General features: G+C 39.6%; 1 protein-coding gene across 1 annotated transcript in view; it reads left to right on the forward strand.

The window, feature by feature from the left end:
* Positions 1-23,594, forward strand: part of HIVEP3 (HIVEP zinc finger 3) — a 508,675-nt gene that overhangs the window by 885 nt on the left and 484,196 nt on the right. The window lies entirely within an intron of this gene.

A 23,594-nucleotide genomic window follows, 5' to 3' on the forward strand; every position in this document is an offset into this window, starting at 1 on the left:
CTCAGACTTTTTGGTTTAAGGAGTGAGAATTGGGATCTAATTTGGAAGTTGTAAAATAAATTATTTTGGAGTATTTTTGCTTTTTTCATTTGGTTTGCTTATATTTTCTAAATTTTCTACAATGAGCATGTGTTCCTTTTGTAATTAGAAAAAGTATTACAAAGAATTAAAATGATTTCATATTATGTAGATGGGAACAAAATAAAAGTGGCAAAATTGAATGAGGGAAGTGCTAATGACAGCTCATTTTGTTTACTAACAATCTTCTTGTGATATAGAAAAAGATATAAGCAAACCATTTGTTAACTAATGCTTGATTATTTCAAATTATTTCAAATGGTCAGTTTTAAATGGTCAGACATCAAATAAGGATTTATGATCTATTTTCAACAATTGATTTTGGTATCCAACACAATCTAATATGGATGCTTAATTTTACATTTGACACAACTGAGACATACACAAATTACTTCCTCCCAGGATATTAAATATCTGCTAGGTAGTGTACGAATGTTCATTACAGATTTAAGGAAAAGAGATCTGTCTGATATGCTCAGTATTCTCCAAGAATATACAAAATTTAGGGAAAAAAACCCTGAAGTCATGAGAATGTATACTTTGCTTAACTTTTCCTCTTCATTTAATAAAATTTGCCAAATATCCAGGGCCAAAGGTAGAGGAAAACAAATAGTGATTGTCAGTTTAACTGGGAAAAATTCTGTGTTCAGTTTCCTGAATAATATGACAGTGGTGAGGCAAAATTATTTAAAACAGTATTTAATTTAGAGAAAATCAAGATATAATACAAACTTCTTTTTTGGGGGCATGAAATGTATTAAGTTGTTCATTTTATAGTATGTTGATTTCCCTTTTAAAATTAATCTTGTATTTACCCCCTTGCTAAAATCCTTTTAAATAGACAGGCTTTAAACACTCTAAGGGGTGTTTTGTTCATTGACGTTAAGCCAGGGTACCTCAGGATGTTTTACAAACACATACATTTAAATTGCTGACTTCTCCCGTTTTGAAAATTTACTAAATTGATATAACAGGTAGCTTAATTTAGTCTGTATATGGAGAGCAATCGTTAAGCACAGTTTGATATTTAACACCGCAGCTTAACCATAAAAAATACAATTTATGCTAATATGTTCTATTCAGGGCTGTTTCCAACAAAGCCTACAATTTAGCCACTTCGCGTTCTCACAACTGCTGTTTACTAATAATGCTTGATTTCAACAGAAAAAAACATTCCTTCAATTCAAACAGCATGAGAAACTCGTATTTTGAGGGAAGTTAATCATTTGGTGATTCTTTAATCCTTAGCTAAAAGTTGGATGTAATTTTCGCATCTCCTCTGCTTTCGTTCTTCTTGTTATATTATGTTTTGGATCCTCACAGAATTAAAACAAGTACAGGGTGTTGGCAGTTTATGCAAGGCATGCATTCCTGACAAACTTACATAATCTACAGCTTGCACAGTTCAAGTCTAATTTTCACTTAGGAATAAATAGCAAGTGGGATTTGCCTGATTTCAACTGTGTCTAAAGAGATTTATTAATCTTTGGCCTTCTCTCACATGTCTGTGGACTTATTACACTGGCTGAATCAAGAATGGGAGTGGAACTTCTTCCTGGATAGATGATATGGAAGTAGCCACAGCGGGAAAAGTGTTGTGGCAGTTTTAAAATGTGGCCACAAATCCTTTGGCACTCTTTCCATAGGACCTTTTTGTCGAGACCCTGCAGTTGGGATACTCAGTCACAGCTCTGTGAATTAGGGTGCTCTTAGCAGCAAGCAATAGACACCACAGCTACCAGTGGCTGAAAGCATGGAGATGTTGACCACTTAGAAGAAGCCAAGATGGAGATGAAGCCCAGGGAGGGTGGGTTTAGTGGCCTAACAAGATTGCCGTGCTTCTACTCCGCTATCCTTTGCATGTGGTTTTGTGCCTAGGCTTGTCTGCTCATGGTCATGAGGCCAAAAGGACACAGTTAGAGAAAAACATGCAGCTATTTTAAATTTCTAACGACTGACTTCAGGTGGACTCTTGTTGCTGTCACTTCTATGACGTTTACCCATCCATTAACTGTCCCATTCACTCACACGGCAAATGTTGATGGAGCCTTGGCATTTGACTGTTTCTCACTTTCTTCTCTCTCCACGCATTTCCAACATGTCCTTTTTGTCCTCACTCTCAGGTGATGACCTTGTTTCCCATTTTTCAAGAACATAGAAACAATCAGAAGAAGAGTACTTCCCCATGCCAGCACCATCACATCACACGGGCATCTGTACCCACACCTGCTACCTGTGATGCTGGATGAACTGGGCAGGCTCTCCAATTGCGTGCTAGATCACAGCCCCTCTTGCCTACTCAAGAACCTTGTTCCTGCACTTGCATACTTTCTGCATCATCAGTTTTGTCTTTTCTACTGGGTTATTCTTTTCAGCATATATTGCTGTAATCTTGCCCATGTTACTCCCTCTTGATCCTTCATTTAGCCCATCTCCATCCTTTTTTTTGCCCAGGGCAAAGCCCTTGGTACCTTAATGAAAATATTATTTTAGTACATATTTGCATTATGTATTTTTTCCATCTGTTTAGTTTCTGACTTTCTATATTCTTATATTTTAGATGAGTCTTTTGCAAATGGCATACAGATGGATTTTATTATTAGTCTGACAATCTGACTTTTAACTGGAACACTTAGTTCATTCACATTTAACGTTATCTCTGATCTATTTGTGTTTAAATCTCTTATTTGGGTTGCTATTTATTCTGTCTATTCTATGTTTTGTTTTCTTTCCTTTCTTGCTTACCATTTTGGTTATTTCACCTCATTCTATTTGTCTCTTTACTGATTCTGAATTTATGCATTCTATTTATATTCTTTTCATGGTTACCCCAGAGTTACAACATGAATTTTTCCCTCATCAGAGTCTAAAGTTCATATCCTTACACCCCTCATGGATGATACAATGACACTTTGTATTTGACTCCGTTTACCTCCCTCCTGTTTACATGTTTGTCATAATTCTATCTTCTAAAAATTATGCACAAGGCATTTTTGTCATTGTCTTGTACAAATAATCTTAATTTAGATTTACCCACATATTTGCTGTGTTCTCTGCTTTTTATTCCTTCTTGTATCACAGGTCTTTCATGTGGGATCATCTTTCTTCCTCCTGAAGAGCATCCTTTAGAATTTCTTTTAGTGAGTACCTGCTGGTAGCAAATTGTCTCAATTTTTGTTTGAAATTAACTTTATTTTGCTCCTATTCTTGAAAGATATTTTCACTGAAGATATAATTATATACTGGAAATTTTTATGTTTTGAAGCTTTCATTTCATTGTCTTCAGCCTTCATTGTTGCTGTTGAGAAGATAGCTGTCATGCATTCCTTTGAAGATAATCTGTCTTTTTTTCTCTGGCTGCTTTTAAGATGTTGTCTTAGTTTTATGTACTTTCATTGTGACATGTTTATGGGTAAATTTCTTTTCATTTTATTGTGCTTGGGCTTTTTGAACTTGTGATTAGTGTCTTTCATTTGTTTTTGAAAATTCTCAGTCATTATCTCTTAAAATACTGCTTCTACCCCTACTCTTCTCTTTCTGGTACTCTGAATTAAGGTATGTTGGACCTTATCATCTTTGCCTCTTAATTTCTCTTTTGTGTTTTTTCTGTTATGGTTTTTCTTTGTAATATTTTGGGTAATTTCTTTGAACCTGTCCTCCAGTTCACTAATTCTCTCTTCAACAATGCTTAGTCTATTGTTAAACCTAGCTTTGATCTTTTCTTTTCTTTTTTAAAAAAAATTTCTGGATGTTCTGTTTGATTATTTTTCAAACCAGTGATACTCCTTTTTAGATTCTTGTTCCCTGCAGATATCTTCAGGTTTCTACTTTATTTATTGAAACAGAGCAAGCATGGTTGTTTTATAATTTCATATTCCAGTGTCTCTAGTTTTTGCTTATCTGCTTCTGCTGATATTGTGTCTGATTATGATACATTGTTTTCTAGAATGCTTGGGTAATTTTTCTCTGTGAGCTGCTTGTTGTCCTTGAAAAATAGTTTATGGGAAATTCTTTGAGGCCCTTGAAGTTCCCTTTTTCAAGGAAGATTTTTCTTTTTTGCTTCTGCCAGGTGCCAAGGGTCATTCCTGGCATGGTACCATTTTAAAATTAAATTTATAGGTTGATGTTTTGCTTCCCACAAAGGTGAAGTAAATTTAGGCAGTAAATTATTGCAAGGGTGGCCTTTTGTTTCCCCAGTTGTCCTCCTGGATCACTTCTTAACTCTCTTCAGGTATCTGCTTAGGTGTCAGCTTATTAGTGGGACCTTCCCTGATCACTTTATATAGAATAATATCCCTGTAAAGTACTGCTGATATTCCTATCCCACATTATTTTGTTCATAGCACTTTTTACCATATAAAATGCTCCATGATAACTTATCATGTCAACTTTGATAAGGCAGGTTTGGTCTCCTTTTTTTCCCATAGAGGTCATACTTCTTTAAAATTTCCTTAAGAGAACAAAACCATTGTTAATTCTTCCTAGCATTTTTGTTGTTGTTGTTGAAAGACCTTATTTATTTTCTGCTTCTTATATTTGGTCAAAAAATAGTATTTGTTTATCTGGGTACTGCTCAGATCCTCTCTTTTGAATATGAGACTTTGTAATTTTTGTTATGTCTTTCTACTGTCTGATGCAGGTAGGCCATTTGGTAGGGTGGCTAGCATCAGGAAACTTTCTTTTTTCTCTCTCTAATAAAAACCAAGCCAAGCCAAATATCCAGGAGCCCCTCAGCTCAGGGAAAGAGGGATCTAATATCTTAGTACATCTTTCTAACTTTGGTGTATTGTCCTGCTTTGTGGTGAGCCAGCTGCTTTGGAGTATGTTACTTGTGGTTCCAGGGCTTTGAGTTGTGTGTGGCTGTTTTTCTTTTTTCTCCACCCAGCTGTACCTTTGTTTGCTGTTGCTGTTATCTTCTAAGACAATTAATCTTTAGTGGTTATTCTTCCATCCCTTTCCTTCCTTCTCACTCACATTACATGGGAAAAAATGATGCAAGTTTGCATTTAAGGAAAAGGGTAATAAAGTGTATACCATGTTTGTGTTCCCCACTTCATAATGTTTGCTATTGTTAAATTTGATTTGTGTGCATTATCAGTACGTCTTTGTGCTTTGATGGGTCATGTTGCATTGTTATAAAGTGATTTTACAATGGGGTTTCAATTCATTATAAGCATTGATGAAAACTGCTAATGGTTATCCTTCTCTACCTTTAGGGAATCACTCATGCTTGTCTTTTGTTTTATTTGCATTTATTGTTCAACCAACATTTATTGGGCACCTACTTTGTACCAGGCAGACCCCTGAATATCCAAATGGTCCCTCCCTTTCTTCCAACTTGCCAAGATCTGTTTGTATCAGATTTTTTTAATTGGTAGATTTAATCACACACACCTTTAATTCTATTAAGTATCACCTACTCTGTCAGCAGATAATTAATGAAAATGTTCAATAGTGCTGGGCAAGAAGTGACCCTTGTGGAACTACGTTTGTTAAATTCCCCCAAGCTGACAGTTGCACTGACCTGTTAATTTTGCATTCACTGGATACATAAATTATAGTTTCCGAGTTTCATGGTGGGTAGTCATACCCGATACAAATCTAAAGCACTAAATAAATTCTTCTCCTCGAAGGTCGAGATACATCAGATTTATTCTCAAAACTATGCTGATTTTTTCTCTGGTTGTAGCTATTTATTAAAATAAACTTGGGCTGGCTTTCATGTTTTTCAGGGGCTTTGGATGCTGCAGTAGGCAAGGGGAAGATGAAAGAGGGACTTAACTTCCACTAGAGCCATTAAACTGCTTTTGTTTGTAAGGAAGAAGAAATATGTAAGGACAAGGATTTTATCTTTGAATTCACTTCTGTATTTCCATTCCTAAAACTTTGGTAATGGTTGGTACCCAAGTACATTCTGACCTTTCCAGCTCCTTTGACATGAGTGATGTATACGGCTCCAGTTCCAATGCTGTGTGTTTGCCTTTAATTAAAAACAAGCAAACCAGGAAATCTTAAAAAGCACCACAGTAAGGAAATGGGTTTTGGAAGTGCAGTCTTTGAAGTATATTTTACAAGTGGGGAAAATGTACTCCTGGCCCTTTATCCTTTCATCCCTCATTTTTGGAAGTTAACATTTTTTTACTTGTAATGACTCACCCTGGCAGTGCTTTCCCCTCCCTTCTTTTACATTTTGGGTAGAACTAACTCCTTGGCAGCAGTTTTTCTGGGGCACCGACCCTTTTGTTTCAGCAGCCATGCCCTTTGTTCCCTTCAGGGAATTTGGCAAGTGATTGAAGTACCTGAACATTCTGTGGAGACTGGATGATGTACTGCTATAATTCCAACAGGTTTGGGTTATCTAACTAGGGGCTGTGCAAAGCCAATGGAGATAGGTGTACTCTCTGAACAAGAAATACAAATTGTTTTCCATGTTATCTAGCCACATGCAACAAACAGGCTTTACCCTAACTGGAACAATGGCATGAGAATGAAATCTTTGTAAAGTGTAATTTCTTGTCCCCAGAGTAATTGACACATCTTATCTTTGCAAAAAACATCATGGTAGTAACTTGAGTAGTGTACCCAGCTTTCTGTGTAAATGCTTAGTTCTCTCACAGTTCCTGGACACTGGTTCTTCATTATAATATTATAATATGAAGTGGAATACTTTCTTATTTTTCCTTTCTCCTTCCTTACCTTTCAGAGTATGTAGAAAGTGAATAATTCTTTACATTATAGGTGATGATCATTACAGTTACATGGATTGAAAGACTGTGTGCTTGGTGTTTTGCATACTTCTTTTATTAATCCTCAGACAACTTTTTGTAGCAGATAAAATCTCCGGTTTTCTTCTGAGGAGATGGGGTGGAGAGGAGGCACCTCAGTGGTGACATAATTTGTGGGAGGTCACACAACTGGTAAATTGTAGAGCAGAGTTAGCTGTTGGGTCTTCAGGCTCCAGTTCAGCAGAACGTGGAAGGCTGGGTTTGACACACAGCCAATCCTCCACCCGAAATGGTGCCCACTGGTCTCTCCTCTTCTCACAGAAGAGTGGATCCTGAGTGTGTTTCTGACCAAGGTTTCTCTCAGACTTGCGCAGCCACACGGCGATTCTCACCTTATTCCTGCCAGGCACTGCGTGTCCTGGTTTTCTTTTCTGCTGGCAGTGGATACCGGCAGGCCAGTCCCTGCCTACATTCTGCAGGGAGATTTTGCTCAACAGCAGAACCTCTGTTCCGGCGGAATTGTTCCCTTGGGGTTGTCTTTCAAGGCATTTATCAAAGAAGAAAACAGTGTGATACCATATGACCCAGCAATTTCCCTTAGGTATACACCCAAAGGAATGGAAATCAGGGACTCACACAGAGACTTGCACACCGGTAGTCATCGCAGCATTATTCACAATAGCCAAAGGGTGGAAACAACTGAGTGTCCATCAACAGAGGAATGGATACCCAAATGTGGTATATGCATGCGATGGAATATTACTCGACCGTGAGGAGGAATGGACTGCTGAGGTGTGCTGCCACACGGATGAATCTTGAAAACATTATGCTGCGTGAAATAAGCAAGGCGCACAAAGACAAATACTGTATGACTCCACTTATATGAGCCATCTAGAAATAGCAGATTCATAGAGACAAAAAGGAGATTAGAGGTCACCAAGAAATGAGGATGGGAGAAGGAGGACTTATTGCTTGGGGATATAGAGTGTTTGTACAATTTGGAAATTTTTAAATAAGATTAATTTAAAAATAAAATTAAATAAAAAGAAAAACAATGTGAGCATTTGCTATTTCTCATGGCTTACAGGTGTGTCAAGGTTAATAAGCCTTAGTTGTATCAAATCACAACAGCTCAAGCCTGTGGACCTCAAGTGGTTTCAGTCTTTCTCCCCTCCCTTTTTAATGGCTTTATGTTATAGTTTGCATGCCATAAACCTCACCCATTTAGTTCCTATTTAGAACAATGGAAATGTTTTGGTAATGGATGGTGGTGATGGTAGCACAACAGTGTGCACGTCATTAACAGCACTGAAATATATATCTGCATGTGGTTAAGAGGGGAGATGTTAGGATGTATATATGGTAATGGAATAAAAAAAAATACATTGAAATACACAGTGAACCCTAAGTTAAACCATGGACTATAGTTAAGAACACAATTATAAAAATGTGCTATTATCAATTGTTACAAATGTTCCACACCAATGCAAGGTCTTAATAATAGGGTGGTATATGGGAAACTTGTATTTTATGCATGATTTTTCTGTAAACCCACAACTTCTCTAATAAAGGAAAAAAAAATCACACATTTTAAGTGTACAATTCAATGATTTCAAAGTTGTACAACCATCACCACAATTCAGTTTTAGATCATTTTTATCACTAAAGAATGATCCTTTGTGCCAATTGTAGTTAATCTCTGTCTCACCTCTAGCCCCAGGCAACTACTAATCTGTCTCTATAGATGTGCGTTTTATGGGAATTTCATATAAATAGAATCATATAATATGCAGTATTTTATTTTGCATCTGGCTTTCATTTAGCATAATGTTTTTGAAGGTCATCCATGTTGCAGCATATATCAGTAGCTTGTTCCTTTTTATTGCTGAATAGTATTCCATTGTGTGGGTATAACAAATTTTGTTTAGCCATTCACCAGTTGATAGATATTTAGGTTGTTTCCACTTTTTGGCTGTCAGGAATAATGCTGCTGTGGGCATTTATATACAAATCTTCATGTGGACACATTTTCATTTCTATTGAGTAGATTCTTAGGAGAGGAATTGCTGGGTCATATGGTAATTTTATGTTTAAGTTTTTAGGAAACTGCCAAATTGTTTTCCCAAGTGCTGCACCATCTTACATTACTACCAGAACGTAAGAGGGTTCCTGTTTCTCCAAATCTTGCCCAATACTTCCCCTTGATTTTTAAAGGTTGCTTTAGAACAGACACATTCTGAGAGTCTTACCTTCACTGAATTTCAGATTCATGCCTTCAGCCAGGTTTGTTGAGCATCTTTTGCATCTATGATATTTCTGCTCCCCAAATGCAAGTCTAAAATGGCTATAGAAAATATAATTTCATAGCATACGTATTCTCACTACCCTAAAAGATAGAAGATACTTTTTCTTCTATAAAGATGGGAATACTATCCCATTTTCCTAAAATGTACACAATGAACCATGCAGCTAGGAAGGAAATACTCATGTTCAAAAGTAAGTGGAAGTTTCTGAGTGTAGAGAAATCAGTGTGTTGCTTTCAAAATGCACATATTGCTCATCGTTGGAAAGATTACAAAGGGCTCAGGTGAGCCGATTCCCGATATGCCAGGTAGGAGCTAATTGTTGTGTAGTGCCAGGGCCTAGGGAGGAAAAAAAATAGAGCGACTGACAGTAAAAGGAAGAGAGAATGGGATATTGAAAGGCCTAGCAAAAGGTGTGCAGTTTGACCTTTGGTATTAAGCAGACCTAAGTTTGAATTGTGATCCTGTTACTAACTGTGTTGACTTTGAGCAAATGAATATGCTTCTTTGAACTTCGATTTCCTCTTTGGTAAACGGGGGATGATTTTATCAATCTTATGGGTACTGAGAGTCTTAAGAAACATTGTGTAGAGAGCCTAGCCCAGAGCCTGGCACACAGAAGGCATGCAATAATTGATTGCTGTTATTATGACAAGGGCTGGGGAGGAGAACAGTGGGAGCCAAGCTGTGAGAGTCAATCTGTGGGTCAGGGTGAATGAATGCCTGAGAGTGTAGAACAGAGGTTCTCAAACTTTAGTCAGCCTTAAAATTACATGGAGGGCTCAGGCTGCATCCCCAGAATTTATGATTCTCAGGGCTGATGCCTGAGAAATTTTGTTTCTAATGAGTTCCCAGGTGCTGCTGGTGCTGCTGGTTCTAGTGCCACACTTTGGAACCACAGGTATAGAAGGTAGGAATTGCTAGGGAGCCGTGTCCATGTTACAGGGAAGAGAGGATGCGTCTGCATTCCAGATTCTATATCTTAAAAGATGAGGAAGACATGGTCCCCATCCTCAACATTTCAGTCTGGTGCAGTGTTTCTTGGGTAGTAAGGGTACTGGGAAGAAGACACGTGATGTCCATACTAGACTCTACACAGGGACGTTTCCAAACTCTGTCTCCAGCAGGAGATTCTAAAATTGCACTTTAACAGGATTCCCATGCTGCCTCCCAAAGGTTTTCTTTTCTTTATTGCTGTATCCTTAGTAACCAGAAGAGTGCCTGCCACCCAGTAGATGCTCAATATATATTTATTGAATGAATGAATGTAGGTTGAGAATTCCCATTTTAGGAAACCACTGTGCTGATTGGAGGCAGTCATTTTTCTCAGGGTGGGGCTCCATAAAGCTTGAGATTCCTTAAGGCCTTGTTGAAAGGTTTAGGCACCTGCCAAATTAGGGAAGTGCCAGTGACACCCTGTTTTGACCAGATACTAAAGATGTAGACTAGAGTCTTAAATGGGAAAAAATAGCAATAAAAGTACTAACAGACAGTTTCTAGGAAGAACTGTTCAGTTCTTTTATTCGAGAGTCCTTGCCTATTGGTGATATGATTAATTTTTTTTACTTGACCATACAGCATGAAACTGTGTGAGGTTGTTCTTAACCCCAAATCTCCCCATGCTTCTAAAATTTAACTGCAGGGCTGAAGCATCCACGTGAGAAGTTCTGCTCTGAATGGGGTCAAAGAAAGCAGGATTGCTGGAGGAATCAAATAATGAGACAGACGCTACAGGGAAGTTTCCCTATTTTGCCCTTGGGTGGCAGGAGGAAACGTAGAATTTGTCACTCATGCTTTATGTCTCACAGCATCTAGTACCCCCACGGCATAGTCCTTGTATATTGCAGGTTCTCAGTGAATATATTATTTTACCTGGAACGTCTACTTTATTTGCAAATGTTATGATTAATGAATTTGGTATTGCTGGTGTGACTGCCTGACATTTCTTGAACTTGCGTCTCCTTTCATGAACAGGCGCAAGCATCAGTCATCCTGGGAGCTGCAGGGGTGACAGTACTGGGGGTTGCCTCCATGCCTGCACCTGCTCCCTCCCCTGGATGCTGGCAGGCTGGGACCTCCTGGTGCTAAGAGAGGAAGGAAGACAGGCAGGTGGCCACAAGGAGTCACATCCCTCTCCTGGGTGTGGGTGTGTGTGTGTCTATGCTCTCTCAGTTGGTGGGAGCAGCAGGTGGTGGCTCACACAGGGAAGAACCAGGTGTGGCCTCTGGATTGTGGAGTTTGGGGGAGCCCAGAAGGTAACAATTCTCATCTGTCTCTTCTACACCATCCTTGCCAAGTCATGCCCTGAACTCCCTGCCAATATTCGTTTTTACCTTGTCTTTTTCTTTCTCTGTTTCCGCCTTAGTCCACCCACCCCAGCAAAACATACTCCATAAGCCCCAACTCCTCTTCCCATTACTCAGCTCACCTACTTCCTTTCTCCTTTGGTTGTAGACAGGTAGTTGCAAGTACTCCAAGGATTTTAAAGTTGTAACTTTGGAGATATATTGAAGACTGTCGTTTTGAATTATTATGAGAAATAACTTTAGATATATTCTGAATTGGAATTTCCAAGAATAAGCTTGTAAATAAATACTGTACCGTAAATTTTTATAACATGCTTACATTTAAGATAGTGTAAGATGGAAATGACATATTATGTAAATTAGGAAGCAAGGAAAGTGATAGTGACTTCCCAGGTGTGAATTCTGGGTGGCAGAATTAGAACAGACTGGAAGTTTTGTGAGCCTTTAGTTGCCTGTTTTGGGGTAGCCCTCTGGAATGAGCTAGTCCAGCCAGTTGGGTTACAAATTGGGAGCTCTGAGTTGGGTTGCTGTCGCTGAATGCCTGCACCTGAGCCAATTGTTCATCCTTTCTGAGCCTTGATGACTCCACCTTGGGAGGGAGAATAATTGTGCTTTAGAGAGAAGTGAGGGATTAATGAATTATGCTGTAAAAATGTTTAGGAGAGCTTCAGATGGAAGGTGTTGCAAGAATAGTGGTAAACTTTCAATTACCACGTGGAATAGACAAAAATGATCATCCCATTTCTTTTCAACTTATCTCAGTGGGTCATAGCTGTACTCACAGATGCGGAGGTGAGCGTGGTTGACATTAAAGGCAGATCAAAGAGAAAAATCAATCAGGTGAATGAATTCACTGGTCTTGAAATATCTTTTTCTGCTTAGTACATGCTGTTCAAATTCTGACATGGGAATTATTTTCCCTTATGTGAGTGCTGACTGGGTGCACTTCCACTCTGAATTACTCTATGGATACTTTGCCCCTTTGCAAGCCCAACCTAGGGCATTTGGTCTTTGAACATGCCTTGCCAGTTCCTCAACTCCCTGATGGATCCGCTCTTCGGAAGCATGCCTCTCGATGGACATTTGTCATTATAGAATCTCTTTATATGTTCCCTAGTAAGACAAGCAGCACTTCTGGTCCATGTATCACTGATTAGAGAAATCTCTGCCTTGAATCTTGATTCGCTTGGTCTAAAGAAATGTACTCTGAAAGGAAAATTGACATTATGCTTTCTTTTCTAGCAACAACCGGCAGTAGAATTCACTTGTAATGTTCTTATAGCTCTATGCATTGTAACTGAGACCAGCTGAAGGAGCTATAAAATTTTTATAAATCAGTAGTTCTTCTAAGAAAATTTATAATTTGAACCAGACTCACTGCATGTGTGGTGAGTGTCACTAGATGAATTTAAGGACAAATTCTTCAAACAATATTCAAATTCATCCAAACAATATTTACTGAAGGTCCATATGTGTCACCATCTTAGTTTACCAGAGCTGCTATGATAAATACCAAACAATTGGTTGGCTTAAACAGTAAGCATTCGTTGTCTCATGATTTTGAAGACTAGAAGTCCAACATCAAGGTCTTGACAGTCCATACTTTCTCCCCAAAGTCTGTAGCATTTGGTGCTGGCTTCCCGCAATCCTTGGGTTCCTTGGGTTGCATCTGTTCCTCCTTCATTTGGTGATTTGCCTCTCCTTGTGTCTGTTCCTTGCATTTCCACTGACTTTTGGCTTCTCTGATGGCATCTGAATTTTCTTTTTTTATAAGGCCTCCAGTAAAATGGTCAAAGCCAACCATGATTCAATTTGGCCATATCCGAATAGGATTTTCCAAGATCCTATTCACAAATGTGTCTGCACCCTGACTTAACTTATCACATTCAAAGATACTATTTACAAATGGATTTGCCTGTGGGGTTACATGGTGGAGGAATCAGGAAGGCTTCCTGGAGGAGGTTACATCTAAACAGATCTGAAGAATGGGAAGAAACTGATCATGGTAAGAGTGGTATGAGGAGTATTCCAAGCAGAGGGCACAGCTTGCAGAACATCCCAAGGGCCAGAGAGGGTGACCTTCACACGTTTGAAGAATGAAAATGTTTAGAATGGCTACAGGATACAGTTTGTATATGTATGGGTTGTGTGGGGGTTATGGATGCTTGTGAGGCTGGATGAGTGAGCTTCAGCCAGGCATAGCAGCACCCTGAAACCACAGGAATGGATGAGATCACTTAGAGTGAGCATTAGAATGTGAAGGAAAGGAAAAGGAAGAGAAGGGAATGGAAGGGAGGGGGGAAGGGAAAGGAAAGAAAGAGAAAGGAAGGGAAGGGAAATTAATGCTCGTAAGAAGAGCCAGTAGTGGAGACCAAAGAGTCAGGAAGTAGGAGGTAAACCAGATGACTTCTACTCACCCCTTTCAGTTCTAAACTCCTGCCAATATGTTTGTGGAACCCTTTGGGAATCTTATACAATGAATAGATAGTACCCTTTTTTCCCCTTGCACCTTTGACTTCTTTCCAATCCCCCACTTCCATCCCCATTTGCTGCAAACATATTCAGGTCTCTTCCAGTCTAAGGAAGTTTTCTCTCATCTTCTTGAGCTGCTGCTCCAGGTCACCTCTTGCCTTTACTGCCTTGTTCCTTTGAAGGTACTCGTATTCTCTGTCTGCCCCTCCAACTTGCATGCAGTCCTACCTGTTAACCCTCATAGGTTAGTTTCTACTTCTTTCCACTGAAATTACCTCAAGTGGCTTGGTGACCTTTTTCAATGACCTTCTTTGCAGTTGTTGTCTTCTAGGCTTCTCTACAGCATTTGATGCTGGCAGCCACTTTATTTCTTCGAATATTCTTTTTCAGGATTTGTTGAGTTGTGGCCTCTTGATTCTTTCCCTGATTTTTCCACTTTGGCTCTTATGCTGCCTCCTCTATTTCCTACTCTTACTTCTCTTGAAGTTGAAGTTCCCTGTGGTTTTGTCCTCTGCCTTCTCTTCTTTCTCTTTCTTAACAATTTTATTCATTCCCATGGCTTCAACTGCTGTTTCTATGTGTACATCTCTCAACACCAGGCTGGCTTTTCTGATGGATGCCAGTTGGTCTACCTGGTTGTCTCACTGGTCCCCCAAACCCCTAGTTCTGTTATCCTTCGTCTTCCGTCAACACTGATGCTTGTTCCTGCTTGCTGACTTTTGTGAACCACTACCTTCCTATTCATCCTTGTTAGAAGACTTGAAGCTTTGTTTGACAAATCCTTTTCCCCTCCCCCCACATCCCCACAGCCTGTCAGTGTACAAATATCATCAGATTCTTCCTTTGCACTCTGGCCTATTAGAAATGCCCCCTTCTTTTCAATGTTAGGATGGTAAGACAAGTCACTTAATTTCTAGTCCTGAATTTCCTTATCTTTGAAATGAACACAGTAGTTGGCTTGTTTATCTCATGGGGTTCTTATATTTATAATATGTGATGTATGTTAAAAATACATCATAACTTATAAAACATGATACAAGTTTTTGTTATTGTGCTTTTGCTGTTAGCACCCCACTTTAGGTCTTCCGTAAAAGTGGCCTGGACTAGAGAACTGGCCTCCTAAGTGATCTCCCTGACTCTAAATACACTCTTTGTTCCCAGTCCATCCTACACAGTATTGTATACTCAATCAAAATAGTCTTTTCATAGAGCAGCACTGAACATGTCACTCTTATACCCTAAACCCTTCGGTGGCACTCCATTACCTATTGAAATACAGGTAGCATCCTTTCACTAGCCTTCACAACTCTACATGGTAGAGCACTGTGCTAGATAGACTTTGAAGATGGCCCCCAGTGATCTCTGCCACCTGTGATTCCTTGTGGGCACTGGACCTAATGAATAGAACGTGGCGAAAGGGATGGGATATCACTTCCATGGTTAGGCTACAAAACTCTAACTTTTGTCTTGCTACCTTTTCTCTTGCTGCCTTTGATAAAGTCACCTGCCAGCTAGAGAGGCAAGGAACTGAGGGTGACCCCTGGCCAACAGCAGCAAGGAACTGAGGTCTAAGAGGAATTAAATCCTGCCAGTGACCTGTGAGTGCCAACAAACACTGAGTGATCTTGAAAGCAGTTGAACTTTGAGATGACTGTGGCCTCAGCATATACCTTGAGTGCAGCCTTGTGAGAGACCCTGAAGCTGTTCATGAATGTGAAATAATAAATGTGTGTTGTTGAGTTTGGGGGTAATTTCTTATTTGGTAATAGATAACTAATGCACACCCAGTCTCTTTGTTCCTTACCAAGGTGGCATATTTCTTTGGAACTAAATTCCATGCTATTTCCAGACTATGTGCTCTCTTGCCTCCATGAGTTTTCTTGTGTTCTCTACTTTGCTTGAAGCACTTTCTTCTGTCTTCTTCACCCAGAAAATTCTTGTTCATCTTTTTGCCCTGAGCACTTGGAGTCTTGCATATAATAATGTTTCAATAAATATTTTTAAAGTTAAATTATTGAAAAGGATTTCTAAAAGGAATAATAATTATTTGGAAGAACCCTATTAGAGACAAAGTGCTTAAAGATACTGAAAACTTTTTTAAAATTTAATTAAATATTTATTTAGGATCTGCCTGGGCCAGGTCCTGTGGATACAAAGATGCCAGGAACCAGAATGCTTGGTTTGGAACATAGAATGCTCCTTTTACACACATTTCCCTTTCACCTAATTAATTCCTGTTTGTTCTTCAGAGCTTATCTGTTAGTTGCCACCCCTTCAAGGCACTCCTTCCCTGACTCTCATAATAAATCAGAACCACTCATTATATGTGCTCATTGAAGCCTATACTTCCCTTTTGAAACATGTGCCACCACTAGTTAAATAATTAACCATGTGAATGGCTGTTTAATGCCCATTTCCCCCCTCTGGACTGGAGCTCCAGGAGGGCAGGGACTCTTCCTGTCTTCCATCACCCTGGTCTGATGCCTTGCCTCTAACATAAATATCTGAATGAGTGTAGACCCAGTTGGTTCCTAGCAGCCCCTGGACTCCAGAAGATCACATTCTAGGTGGGGCAGGCCAGTGTGGTAAGAGCTGGATCATAGGTGTCAATACTGGGTGTAATGGGAATATAGCAGCGGGGAGGTGGGAAAGACATCACAAAAGAAATGGTAATTGATCTGGTTTGGAAGGATAAATAGCACTTTGGAAGGGGGAGGAGAGGTAAACTTGGTGAAAACAAAGGCAAGAAGCATCAGGATGGATTAGACCAGCGGTTGTCAACCAAGTAGTGTGCTGTGGTGCCCTGGGTGTGCCTTGTATAGGTATAGGTTTGACAATTTATTGATCCTTGTAGTCTCTGGCTGCCAGGCATGGAGGAGGGCCTGGAGCAACAGACCAATTGTTTTCAGTCACAGCTTTGCCTCTATACCCCTACGTACACTCAGATATTATTTTTTTTGGGTGTGCCTTGCCATGAAGAAGTTGGGAAGCACTGGATTGACTCTGTATGGCACAGGGCAGGTGTGGTGTGACTTGGGAAGGGTGAGTCAGGAAAGATGGGCTAGATTGTAAGGGGTCTGCTCTGCTCTGCTAAGGAGTTTGATTTCTGCCCTGTAGGAGGTGGGGAGCCATTAGTAGTTTGACCATCTCTTCTTTGGTCCCTTCTTCAAAGCCTGTTAAGATCAATAATAGCCTTTGTATAAATTTTTATTGATTCCAAATTAATGTCCAAATTCATAACTTCTATAAGGTCTATTTATAATTTCTCAGTGTCACAATACAAAACAGCTATAATATGGCAGTTTTTACTGTTGTGTTTTGAACATTGGTGCATTGGATCAGTTGTGATTGCATCACAAATAATTTACTACAACTAGTAAAGTGATGTTTTCAAATTAATTTCTAATATTTAAAAAAATTAAATTAGAGTCATGTTTTTTTCCTTGGTCATATTACTTTCACTTACTTAGAGCTGAATATTCTTTCTTAAGTCAGAATAAAGTGGTGGAGTTTTGCGCATAGCCCATAGTCGTGTTATCAGAATCTGAGTATGTCCGTGGGAGTACCATGCTTGTGAACTTGAATCTGCCACTGGAAAAAAAAATTGAGAACTAGTGTCATAATATAACCTTGTCTCATGGTTATCCCCTTATATCCCAAAGAATTTTTCCTTCCTTTTCATCCTTGAGAAGAGAATTTAAGAATGACCAGCCCACACCAATGCAATGGTTCTCAACTGAGGATGTTTCTGCCTCTGCCACTCCCCCAGGAGACATTTGGCAATGTTTGGAGACATTTTTTGTTTTCACAGCTTGGGGAGGAGGGTGCTATTGGCATCTAGTTGGTAAGTGCTAGGCAGGCTGCTAAATAAACATCCTACAATGCACAGAACAGCCCCCCACAATGAAGAATTATCCAGCTCAAAATGTCAATAGTGCTACTGTTGACAAACTGTACCAATGGGTTTTGTGCCTCTCCTCAAAGTCTAAGGTGATAGTGATAATACGCTTAGTTTGAGTGAGGCAAAACCCTTCTCTTAGAAAATTTTAATCACTGTCTTTCTAAGAGGCTTAGATACAGGCATACCTCAGAGATATTATGGGTTTGGTTCCAGAGCACTATAATAAAGTGAATATTGCAATAAAATGAATCACATGAAGTTTTTGGCTTTCTAGTGAATATAAAAATTATGTTTACACTATACTGGAGTCTATTAAGTGTGTAATAGCATTATGTCTAAAAAAATCAATGTACAAACCTTAATTAAAAATATTGTTGCTAATAGTTAAAAAATGCTTTGTTGCTAAAAAATGCTGACTATCATCTGAGCCTTTAGCGTGTCATAATCTTTTTGCTGGTGGAGGGTCTTGCTTCTATGTTGATGGCTTCTGACTGATCAGGGTGGTGGTTTCTGAAGGTTGGGGTGACTGTGGCAATTTCTTAAAATAAGACAACAAGGAGGTTTGCCACATTGATTGACTCTTCCTTTCGTGAAAGATTTCTCTGTAGCATGCGATCCTGTTTGATAACATTTTATCCACAGTAGAACTGTTTTTCAAAATTGCAACCAGTCTTCCTAAGTCTTGCCCACTTCTTTATCAACTGAATGTATGTAATATTCTAAATACTTAGTTGCCATTTCAACAATGTTTACAATATCTTCACCAGGAGTAGTTTCCATCTTAAGAAGCCACTTTCTTTGCTCATCCATAAGAAGCAACTCCTTATCTGTTGAAGTTTTATCGTGAGTGAGCAATTCTATCACATCTTCAAGCTCCACTTCTAATTGTAGTTCCCTTACTATTTCTACTGCATATGCAATTACTTCCTCCACTGAAGTCGTGAACCCCTCAAAGTCATCCATAAGGGTTGGAATCAACTTCTTCCAAAGGCCGGTTGATGCTGATATTTTTGCTTCCTCCCATGCATCAGAAATGTTCTTTGTGGCATCTAGAATGGTGAATCCTTTTCAGAAGGTCTTCAGTTTACTTTGCCCAGACCCACCAGAGGAATCACTATTTATGGCAGCTATAGCCTTATAGAATGTGTTTCTTAAATGATAAGACTTGAAAGTTGAAATAACTCCTTGATCCATGGGCTGCAGAATGGATGTGGTATTAGCAGGCATGAAAACAGCATTAATCTTATTGTACATTTCCATTAGAACTCTTGGGACCAGGCACATTATCAATGAGCAGTAATATTTTGAGAAGAGTAGGTCTCACCAGTGGACTTGAAATATTCAGTAAACCATGATGTAAACATATGTACTGTCATTCAGTTTTGCTTTCTTACCATTCGTGTATTCACTGGAGTAGCACTTTCAATTTCTTTTAAGAACTTTTCCTTTGCATTCACAACTTGGCTAACTGGTACAGAGGCCTAGCTTTTGGCCTCTCTTGGCTTTCACCATGCCTTCCTCACTAAGCTTAATCATTGCTAGCTTTTAAGTGAGAAGCGTGTGACTCTTCCTTTCACTTGAACAGTAGGGTTATTAATTGGTCTAGTTTCAATATTGTTGTGTCTCAGGAAATAGGGGGGCCAAAGAGGAAGAGAGATGGGGAAATGGGCAATTGGTAGAGCAGTCAGAACACACACAACATTTATCATTTATGTTCGCCATCATATATGGTGCAGTTTGTGGCACCCCAAAACAATTAAATAGTAACATCAAAACTCACTGATTACAGATCATCATAACAGATAAAATGATAATGAAAAAGTTTGAATGTGATACACAGGCGCAAAGTGAAAACATGCTGTTGGAAAAATGGTGCTGATTGACTTGCTTGATGCAAAGTTGCCACAAACCTTCAATTTGTAGAAAATGCAATATCTGTGAAGCACAGTAAAGTGAAGCACAATAAAACAAGGTATGCCTGTATTCTCAATACATTTGACACTCTGGTTAGTGTGAGGAGGTGAGTTTGAATGTAAATTCAAGTCAGTATTCCCAGAGCCACTCAAAGTTGGATAAGAGTTCTAGTATTTTATCTTGTCCAACTTTTTGTAGAGAAAGATGCATAATAACTTTCATATACTCAATGCTTGTGGTTTCTATAGCAATGAAGCCCTGGGGGTGGAGGGTGGGGTACCTAATAAATACAGTTTTCACAAATGACAAGTGTGTTGCAAGATTTACGTTAAAATCAAAATATGAATTGTGGAGTAATTTGGGATGAAATTTACTTTTCCCATTTAACTCATATTCCATTTTAGAAAATCACTGGGTAATAATTATTCTTTATATGCTATGATTCATTTAGAGTCATTCATTTAGATCATGAATTCCAGATAAACCGAACACTTTTGGCTAAAACTGACCCTGGAGGAGCCCCAGCGTTTTGTTGTTGTTGTTGTTGTTTTGTTTTTTTGTTTGTTTTTTCTCTTAAGCCCAGGTTTGAAGTTTGGCTTGATCTGGAGAACTGGGCCCTGGCTCCTTCTCTGTTTTGCATGGCTCCTTAGTTTGAACCTGAGCTCCTATGGACAAATATTTATTGTCCTTCCCTCTTTTGGACTGAAGCTTATTTTCATATATTCCTGGTTTAAATGAATCTCTTGATGCTTTTTAATTTATAACCCTAATATACTACTTGGAATGAGCACTATCTCTTCCCTCTTTTGATGGGATTCCATGATCTTTTATCTTAAGGGACTAGTAAATTAATTTGGGTCTTATGGTGCCTCTAATTCTAGCTAATTGTTGCTGGGAGCATTTTATATTTCTCTATTGTCTTGGTTTTGAGGAACTCAAGGCATTTGATAGCATTTCATTCTTTGGAAGCCCATGAGATCTTTTGTCATTTGTATTTTAGGGCCTCAGAAAAGGGACCAGTATTACTAATTGGGCTTAATTGCAAAGAAAGGAGAGGGATATTGAATTTTCAGGATAGAGATGTTATTGGAAAATGCTTCTATTTTATTTTTATTGATAATAATCATAAAGCTCCCTTAATTACAAATTATGACATATTCTTGGGAAAAGGAATGCTTTTTCTTGCTTTCATATTTCCTCTTATATCAGACAGTTATTGCCATAATGCTGCTTAACAAAACAAAAAGCAAAAAACCTGACAAACTCTCAGTGGCATGCAATAATAAGCATTTATTTTTCATTCATGCATCTGCAAGTCACTTTGGTTGAAGTTTGGTTGTTGAATAGATCAAATTATGTACCCTAATTTAGACTTGTTCTTAATCTTAATCCACATTCCTGTGGATGTGAACCCACTGTAAAGAGGATCTCTTGAAGATGTTATTTTAGTTAAGGTGTGACCCAACTGAATGGGAGTTGGCCTTATTCCTGATTAATGGAGTCCTTTAGAAGCAGAAGAAATTCGGACATAGAGAGAGAAAGCCACATGGAGGACCCAGAAGAGGCAAAAGAGACAATAAAATAATTGTTACTGTTTTAATTCACTAAGTTTTTGGGCAATTTGTTCCATGGAAATAATAACCAGGACACCACTGATGTTGAACTTTGTTCCCTCAGTTGTTTTGGTCAATGGGATTTGAATCTTGTACTTCTGTTGTCACCATGAGGACATGTCTTGGGTACACGCCACTGGTACAAGAAAAGTGAGAGGCATGTGGAGCAGACCTGAACAAAACTTGAAACCTAGGGACAACCCAGTCTAGATCGGTGTCTTAGTTTGCTAGGCTGCTATGACAAATACCACACAATGGGTTGGCTTAAACAACAGGAATTTATTGGCTCATGGCTTTGAGGCTAAGAAAAGTCCAAAATTGAAGCATCAGCAAGGCAATGCTTTCTCTTCAAATTTGTAGCATTCTGGTGCTGACTCCCAGTGATTCTTGGGGTTCCTTGGCCATGTCACAAAGCAATGTCCTCTCCTTTCTCTTCCAGAACCCCAAAGGTTTTATTAAAAACTCTGCCTCATGTTGGAAGCATATCTAGAGCCACAGAGCCTAAAGTATTGAGTATACGAAGCACAAATTCCCAGTTGACACTAGGAGCGATAGTGAGTGGGGCCTTTCCTACTCTTCACCCTCCCTACCTCTTTTAATTCCCAGTGTATATAACGGCCTTGATTTAAAGTGAGGGACAGTGCCTCACCTCTGAGGGCTGTTACGTCCAAGCTGGCACCACAGCTGTGCTTTCAAGAGGTTGGCCCAATTCTCCATCAAGCCAGCAGTTTCTAAATGGTGCGGTGTAAGTAGTAGGGCCAGAGGATCACAAGGTCAGTGATCACTGCTACATTTTATTTGCTGTAAGGTGGATCTCTCCTCATCTGAAGTGAATTTATGCAGTAATACAGTATTTCAGCAGTAGCACTTTGTGACTTCTTGGATAGTGATGGTGCCTGAGGCCTACAGGCAGGAAAGATAAATCCATACCTGGAATATTTCTCAATCATAATCAGGATAAAGTATTTCCCTTTTCAGTGTGGAAGGAAATCTTCCTGTTGCCAAGTAGCACTGGTCTCTTTTAAGGAGGCTACCATATCAGGGGCTCAGCATTGGCTCAGCATTGGCCTTTGTGGCTGGCAGGATGAACTCCAGCAGCAGCAGTACTAGATCAGCCTTGGAGAGTGGGAGCCCATGCTTTTGGGCCCATGTGCACCCTCTGTCCTTGACACCATGGCTACTCTAACTATGAGTCCATTGCACAAGAACTGGGATGGCCAGGGACAGGCTGGCTGAAATCTCCTGTCCAGTTGGTGTTTAGTACTTGCTTGTGGATATTAGTATGTAGTACAAAGCTTCTCATACTTTGCATCCTCTCTCAGAGGTCCATCGACATCATCTTTTACAGACCTCCTTGTCCCCCATTTTCCAATCTTGTTCCACCCAAGCCCCTGACCTACCAGCCAAGCCTTTTACTACTGCCTGTGAGTCAATATATCTCTTTACCTTGGGCCACTTTTCTCTTCACACAAAGTGGATGAGCCGGTGTGCTTACCGAAACTTTGCGCATTGGGAGGTTCCCCCTCACCGCTATCTTTCAGGGGCCATAGTGCAGTAGTAGTCCATTTTTGACTCACATCAACCAAGCAAGCTGACCTAATTGTGAACCAAACCTGGGGGCTTTTCCTTTTCTATCAGTCAGTCATAGAGATTCCCACCCCCACCCCCACCCCCCAGGAGAGGCCATAGCTGTGATCTGAGAGAGAGGAGCTGGTATAACGGTGGTAAGTGATATGGAAGAGGGATCTGGCCATCTGTTCATACAGTTTACTTGTGCCCTTGGCCCTGCTCATGCACAATACAGTATGCACTACTTCCATCTTGTGATGGATTGTTGCTGGACCCTCCTGACCTTATGACTTGCTGGGTGTGACAGTACTTAGCTCAAGATTTGCAATTCTGCCCATATGGTCACTTGATGTGCCACGATCATGTGTTCAGTTTCCACCAGGGCCCATTAACAACCAGGAGTATATAGTCCTCTACTGCAGATGGCATGGCCTTGCTTCAGAATCCTAGTGGTCTTTGCGGCAACTCTCAGCATGCCCGAAGTGCCACAAAGCATCTTTATCAGCACTACCTTTACTCCCTTGGGATATGGCTGGTCATATGGTCCAAATGGCAGAGCTGCTTGTGTTGCAGCCTGGACCTGTGGCAGCATTTTCTTGCTCTGGCCCACACTGCAAACTGGCAGTCTTGTATGTCGCCCATTTTATGGATGAGAAATTTTAGGTCCAGAGAGGTTAAAATTTTTTTTCAAGATCTCAGAGCTAATAAGTGGT

This window comes from Choloepus didactylus, chromosome 2 (genome assembly GCF_015220235.1).
Source record: "Choloepus didactylus isolate mChoDid1 chromosome 2, mChoDid1.pri, whole genome shotgun sequence".
Taxonomy (NCBI): Eukaryota; Metazoa; Chordata; class Mammalia; order Pilosa; family Megalonychidae; genus Choloepus; species Choloepus didactylus.